Below are 7,185 nucleotides of genomic sequence, written 5' to 3'. Positions count from 1 at the left end.
AATATCAATGCTGCATTTTTCGAATGGAAATGAGACAAATGCAGGGCTGCGCAGGTACACAACCTCCATAAACTACTCAAACAGAGGTTTTTTTTACAGAGGTTGGTACTTTCGAGTGGTTCATTTTGTACCAACTTTTTTGGAAGATTTCTTCCTGAGTGTTACGTATGTCTTATGTATGTGGTTTAACCGTGAGTAGATTACTCGGTTTATTATAAAATATTGCTAATTAAAACTTATTCTATAATATACATCTAACCTGCAATTACAATTCACATTGTCAAAATTAGTACAGAGGAGAAACTGTAAAATTGTAAGCTCACATATTGGTCTAAAACGAAATTGTTACATGGCTGAAATAAATTAAATTTCAGTTAAAGCTGATCCAACTTAAACGGCGTTTACAAACGAGTTTGCTAGAGAATATAGATAAGCATCTCTTTTACTCTCCGGCACAAACATCGCTAAAGCAAGACAGCGTGTGCGAAATCACAGAAATGCTGCTAGCCAGCAATCACTGTCAATTTATTTGAGCTGAAAGTTCCTTCCGTTTTTAACTCGTTCATTAAAAATTAAATTTCAAAGATTTCTTTTTCAACTGATTTTTTTTGTTGTGACAGTCAGTGCTGCTGGTCACTCTTACTCCGCATACGACGATTGGTTATGTGAAACAATAGGTTTCCTGCAGTCCAACATCTCCATGCAGTTCGAGTTTGTCGCTACTTAGGGTGTGTATTTAAACTTCCTCCGGTGATATAGGTTTTATGCTGGTCTATCGAGCGCACAGCTATTTTCGTAAGACTGTTTATGCCGTTATTTCCCATGGAAAATTAAACCTCAGACTGACGGTCAAGCAAAAAAAAAACATTAATCGAAAATTCCGTGTAAATTTTCAAAAGGAGCATCCGTAAATGAAGTAGATTTTTTTTTAAGGTTTTGATTCCGCGAACCACATCATGTAACCAACTTATTTTGTTAATTATTTCTCAGCAAACAGGTTTCGGATTTATCATAAAATAAACAAATGTAATTAATAAAAATGTTTTTATTTTCATCTGAATTTTGTATAGACTTTTTCACAGTTTCCCATTTGTTATTGTTGATTAAAATGGCAATAAAAATAAAACTTTTTAACCTATTGCAGTATCATACCGTTGATGCGAGTAGGATACATTTGGTTGCCTGCTTCTAATCTATTATCTGCTTTTGAAATGGCAGAATGCAGTCGCATAGGCGTAGTCGATTTCGATTAGTGATCATTGAATAGTAAATAGTGGAGACTATTTCATTTTATCCGCTCAACTCACCATATATCAATTGTAATTTTTGCTCATCCGGTTTCGCACATTACAAAGCACAGGATCTTGATACTTGCTCGCTTTTAAACAAGAAAACACTGATACTATTTGTTTTAATATTTTACATTTGGCGGGTGCGATGACGCGAAATTTGAATACTTTTGTCATTTGATTTACTTCAAACGGGTGGGTAAAAAGAATAATGACCAATATTGGTATTTTCAATTCAATTCATTTGACTAACGATAAATGAACGGTTCAGGGTATTGGACATATGTGCTTCGATATTGTTATATTTGTTGATCAAAAACTAGCGGATATGTGTGACTATTTTTAGCAACATTGAATTCGAATATGACCCGCTGAACAAAATGGATCTCCACATAGGTACTGCTTATGTAGTTAAATAATCTTATGCTTCTTTCTTCGATCATGACATAACATTTTTCGCTAAACATTACTTGCGCGTATTTGCAACGCGGTTGTATAAAATTTGTTTCATAAATTCATTTATTAGCTAATGATCCATGGAATAATCTGATGTCTTCGGATGTGTAAGAAAATAATTTAAGTAATAGATAACGATCCTTAACGAAACAAGTATTCTTATTGTTATTAGGTTACAGTATCAGTATTTTAGCCCCTGTCGGTTGTAACGCATTGACTTTTGCTCAATGATTCATAAGAATTCTATTGGTTATCAACAAAACAAACTCAGATGAAGACTAATTATATGCCAACATTTGGATCAGAACTGGGAATGAATAACATTTGCCTAAACGTTCATAATTTTGTTTTTACATGCCTTATAATATTTTTTTTCTTCTAGATCACTGAATGCTCGGATTTTATAATTTTCAAAAGTTTTCTATAGTATTTTTTATTTACCGAAATATTGTATTCATTGATTTAATTCTAAAATTTTTCTGTTTGTTTTTGGAAATTAGGACGTTACCAAACCGCGCTCGTTTTATTATGCATTGTGTTCAGTTGTTCCTAAATTTATTTTAATTTGTTTGTGTTATCTTTTGACTGAATCAATATTTACGAAAAAAATGAAATGAATTTGATATAAAAGAGCAAGAATATTCGTAAGCCGTAGAATGTAATAAAATTTGGTAATCCGCGTGGCAAAAATTGAGAGCTGAAAGTTCAGTACAAAACGCAATCGTAAATTACATAAATCCATTGAATTCCTCTAGGTGTATTTTTGGTCATTCACATTTCTAAGTATGAGTCACCGTTGTTTATCCAATCAGAACTGGTTTCAAAATGTTGTAGATTGTGGATATCTCTCAATTTCAATCTTTCAACCATTGTTATATGACATGACATTTATTATTATTAGTCATAGTTTCTTAACGAAAGCCGTCTCAATGTACAGGCACAGTTTCAGAAACTCATTACTCGCCATTGAAGTTTCGCTCGGATCATCGTTAATCTCCGAACAAGTAATCTGTTAATTTATAATTCAAAGAAAACAAGAATTAGAAAGTTCATCAAACTTTTCGAAAAAGGGTTTGCCTTGCGGAGCTAATGCCATTGAAAAACTCGAAAGATTTTCTCGAAACTCATAGTGTTTCATACAATTGATGATAAAAATTGAGGGTTTCAAGTTATAGGACTTGCTTAAATAGAATGTAAGAATCAATAAGCGATAAAATATTTGTTTGTTCGTTAATTTAATAAAGGGTTTAGGATGACTGAAAATTATTTCTGTTAATAATGATTATTCCAATCATTCATTATTTTTAACATACAGGTTTACATATTCGAACTGAAATGGATTTAAGATATTAAGAAATGAAGGGCTCTTCAGACCGGCAAAATAATTTATCAGATAAATGTCACATGTTCTCGAAAGAAGAAGGGCGATTTACATTTAAATTTCCAACTATAACTCAAAGCGATTAGCAAATACTTTTCATGCGAACTGAGTAGCTCTTCATTCTTACTATATACTTTATAGTGCTTAATTTGAAAACATATTTCTATTGCAACGTATTTGGAATTCTTTCAACATAGATATGTGACTTTCCGATGGCACTAGAAGGTTATAAATCTTAAACATGTTTATTTCTAGCGATTCCAAACATCACGTAAGCCACAATGGAACTTCGCCTATGCATCTTTCAACATGTGACTACTTAACTTAGATTAAATTCTATATCACTAACGGGTTATCGTCATTACCAAATACATGCAAATTACTTATCGCTTATAAACAAGGAAATGTCTTTCATTTCAAATCATGCAAAACTGTAATGAAGTGTAACTCCGTAAATTTGGATGTAAACTATACAGCTAGGCTAAAGGGTACACTTATGGTACCAAACTGTAATTAATAGTGCAAATAAAAACTTTGATGGGTGTTTTAAAGAAAGAAAGACATTCACTTATATTCAAGCCTAATAATAGTGGAATCGGTACTTAAAGTTCGATAACTAGGTGTGAACAAAAAAAAAACAAACTAGTTCAATAAAATAGAGATCTGAATAATTGATAATAATTGATAACTGTTGGTTAAAACATAAATCATTTTGCATTAATTTTACTACTTAACCCTTCGCATAGGTTACTTATCTATCCTTACTATCTAAAGCATGTAGTGGCATATATATTTTTGTAGATTTAGCGGCTTCTTTACACATTCATATATAATTATAATAGATCCTCATTTTTTTTTTTCATTATTTGGTTTCTGTTTCCTGGCATGTCGCGATCCAAAGTAATCGGCTGTTTGTAATTTCCTCCTGTTTACGGTTTTTATATTTTTACTTTCATTTTGTATATATAATGTCTTCGTATCGAAAATATTTAAAAAGCACATTTTCATATTTTTAAATGTTAACATAGTTTAAAATTTACCTTTTTCAATATACAGTGTTATAGTAACATTCTCAACTTTTACTCTTTTTGTTTAATTAAATCACAGATATAAGCCATCATTTTAATATTCTTATTTTTATCGTTTTATTTCACATTCTGAGAAAAATCTGGTTGTTTCCACTGTGAACGATGCACTGAAGTTTTCTTTTATGTTTTCGCCACGAAGAAGAAACATTCCTACGCTTGAACCAACTTATTGTTATACAACCGCGTTGTTTTCGTTAAAATTATCCGGCGACTATCCGTTGCGTGCCTGCTTTGACGTACCTATTTGTTCTTTTTTCGCGAAGCTGGCAGCACATTCAATTCAAGTATTAAAAATTATTCCTCCTATAATTCGTGATAGATTAGGTATGCTGTCTACGCTAGTGTGACAGATATAAATGATCAATCTGTTTTTCGTATCGTGTATGAATTTTATATTGTAAGTTGACTCAAAGTGCTCTTTCGATTTTTTTTCTTCTATAGATCATTGTGTGTTTGTCACGAAACGTATAAGTAATATTAAAGATTGTGTATTGCTTTCGATTGATCCATTTCTCTTCCGCATTGTTATTTTTGCTTTTCACTACGACATTTGTACGTGTTGTAGAAGAAATCAAATGGACTGGTGCAATGCTCAGCGAAGGTCAAAGACTGATTGTGTTTTGGATAAATAACTTCCTATTGAATTTTCAACATCTATAAATAGGTCAGAAAGGAGTTAAGTGAAATTCGGTTGTCTTTCTCTATCGTCTTGTTTTAAGCTGTATTGTACGAATATTATGTTGTTTTTCGCGTGGATTGCAATAAATGATTGATTGTCCGAAATCCTAATTATGCTTGGAGATAGAGGCGAGGGAAAATTATTTAGTTTCGAGTAATAACATTTGCAGAAATTGCTTGTCGATGAAGAATTTGATATAAACCATATTATCATTCATAACCATTTTTTTGCATCTGGTAAGCATTGAAATAAGTAAATCAAAAACTATTTAGCGCTCGAAATATTGTTCAACAAAACAACACGCGTAATCGTTAGGTAGTTTAAAAACGTCATTTTATGAGTTTTGAATTTTCTCGAATGAAACAAGTGCAATCATAGAGAACGGATTAGCAAGTGAATGTCGTCGTTAACGAGTTTGTCATTGCGATGAGTATGTAACTCCTCACTCTCTCATAATTTTAAACTTTACGGTAGTATTTACTATTTCATTCGCTTATTGGAAAAATCATTCAGTTCTGTATAAAGAAGCACTAAAGAGCGAGAAGAATAGAAAACAAACTAATAGCGAATTTCTTTATTCGCAGAGCCCACTTGGGGCTATCTGGCATCTCTTTCTTGCATCGTAAAACGCAATATCGCTTTTCTATTACTGCGTAGATTTCCACTGACTCCGTGAAATAATGAAATTCGCTATAAATTACTTTATGATGAACTCGCAGACTAACACTTTTGGAGATACTATCATGGTTGAACTACAATCCTTGAATGACGCATAGTTGTTTTTTTTTACAAAATATTTTTCCCAAACCTGATAGTCTTTGCTTTGTTGAATAACGCTCTCCTTTATCCAATTGATGACATAAAATGCAGCAAAGTATGTAGAGAGCCAGTGAAACTTAAGTATTTTTTTATCCAGATTAACATTTGTATACCAAAAAGACAAAACAAACTTTCTTCAAATACTGCAATGTGTTAAATTGAGTAAGTTCACCTCTGTCCTACTCCTTGCTCTGAGTGGGTTTATTTTTCACAGCGAATTGCGTTTTATCGCATAAACAATTCAATAAAAATTGATTACTTCTTAGAAAATGAATATCACTTATTGATTATTTTTTAATTTCCATTCTCACGTGCATTTTTGCTTGGTTTCATAATATTTGGAGAAAGTTACTTAAAATCAAGTTCGAGTCTTTTTTGAATCGTTTAATTTTGGTTAGCACTTCACTTTTTCGCCCAATGATTGCTAAAAAAGTTATGGGTTTTGGTTTATCTCACTTTTTATTGAAATTTTATACACGTGTGGATAAACGTAAACTCGTTCAAGCACATGACTAATGGAGTCAAGCGTCCGACTAGCTTTGGTTGATTGGGTGGGTCGAGTTGCACAGACGGGCGGTCACCTTCCATAGCGGTGGAGTTGGTTGCTGTTGCGAAGTCAACTGAAGCACAAAGCAACATTCCAGAGTTTGAAGATGGCGGTGAGGGTAGTTTACGCCTGACCACGTTTTCACTCTGATGCAGACGGAATTGTTCTGATGGTTTGTTGTTCGTTTCTCTAATCAGCTTAAAACAGCAGGCATTAGTTTAGATTAGCTTAGTGCGTGTGGCGATATTTATCGATGCATTTGACGATCAGTGCATGTAGTAGCGGCTAATATCATTTTTCCCTACATTTGTAAACATTCATATTTTGTCGTGTTCCTAGTGATATAATGATCGATTTGCTTCGTTTTTTGCATTACCTTATTTTAGTGTGAAATAAACGAATGTCTTTAAAAGGTCTTAGTGTATCTTGCGTCTCAATTGTTGTATTTATTTTTGATTACATATTAACATTGTGATTTTCTTGAATCTGTTTTTGTCGGCACATTTTTGAATTGTTGATTGCTAAAGTCTTAAAGTGTAGAGTAGCGTACTTACAGATTGGTTACATTAGCTAGTTTCAGTATTTTTCGTTGAGGTGTGGATTGGTGGCGTCCTGTGAATAAACAACAGATTAGTTTCTAAATAATCAAACGTTCAAACATTTCTCGTGTTTTAATAGAAACGTAGTTTTTTGAATTGTTGGGTGCAGATTAAGAAATTTTTGTACAGTTATCGCATCCATTGTCATTGTGGTTCAATGATCGAGTCTTTATTCTCGGGTAATTGTAGTAATGGGCATTATTCCGCTTATTTGCGCTTAAATCGCTATTTTTTCCGTGTTCTGCGAGCATGTTTTTTTTGAATTTTTGTGACATATTCCCCCATTTTAATCTTGCTAAGTCAGGATAACGTATCACTGTTGGGAGT

General features: G+C 32.7%; 1 protein-coding gene across 10 annotated transcripts in view; it reads right to left on the bottom strand.

Annotated features, from left to right (window-relative positions):
- Positions 1 to 1,027: 1,027 nt before the first annotated feature.
- The window catches only part of LOC129722324 (potassium voltage-gated channel protein Shab), a 207,125-nt gene continuing 200,967 nt past the window's right edge, over positions 1,028 to 7,185 (bottom strand). For 9 of the 10 annotated variants that reach the window (XM_055675679.1, XM_055675678.1, XM_055675680.1 and 6 more), the window contains one exon: positions 1,028 to 6,871. The gene's annotated coding sequence lies outside the window, so the exon portion shown is untranslated. The remainder of the gene's footprint in view (positions 6,872 to 7,185) is intronic. The other variant, XR_008727591.1, reaches the window with a different exon arrangement.

This window comes from Wyeomyia smithii, chromosome 2 (genome assembly GCF_029784165.1).
Source record: "Wyeomyia smithii strain HCP4-BCI-WySm-NY-G18 chromosome 2, ASM2978416v1, whole genome shotgun sequence".
Classification (NCBI taxonomy): domain Eukaryota; kingdom Metazoa; phylum Arthropoda; class Insecta; order Diptera; family Culicidae; genus Wyeomyia; species Wyeomyia smithii.
This window is presented reverse-complemented; position numbering and strand designations above follow the sequence as displayed.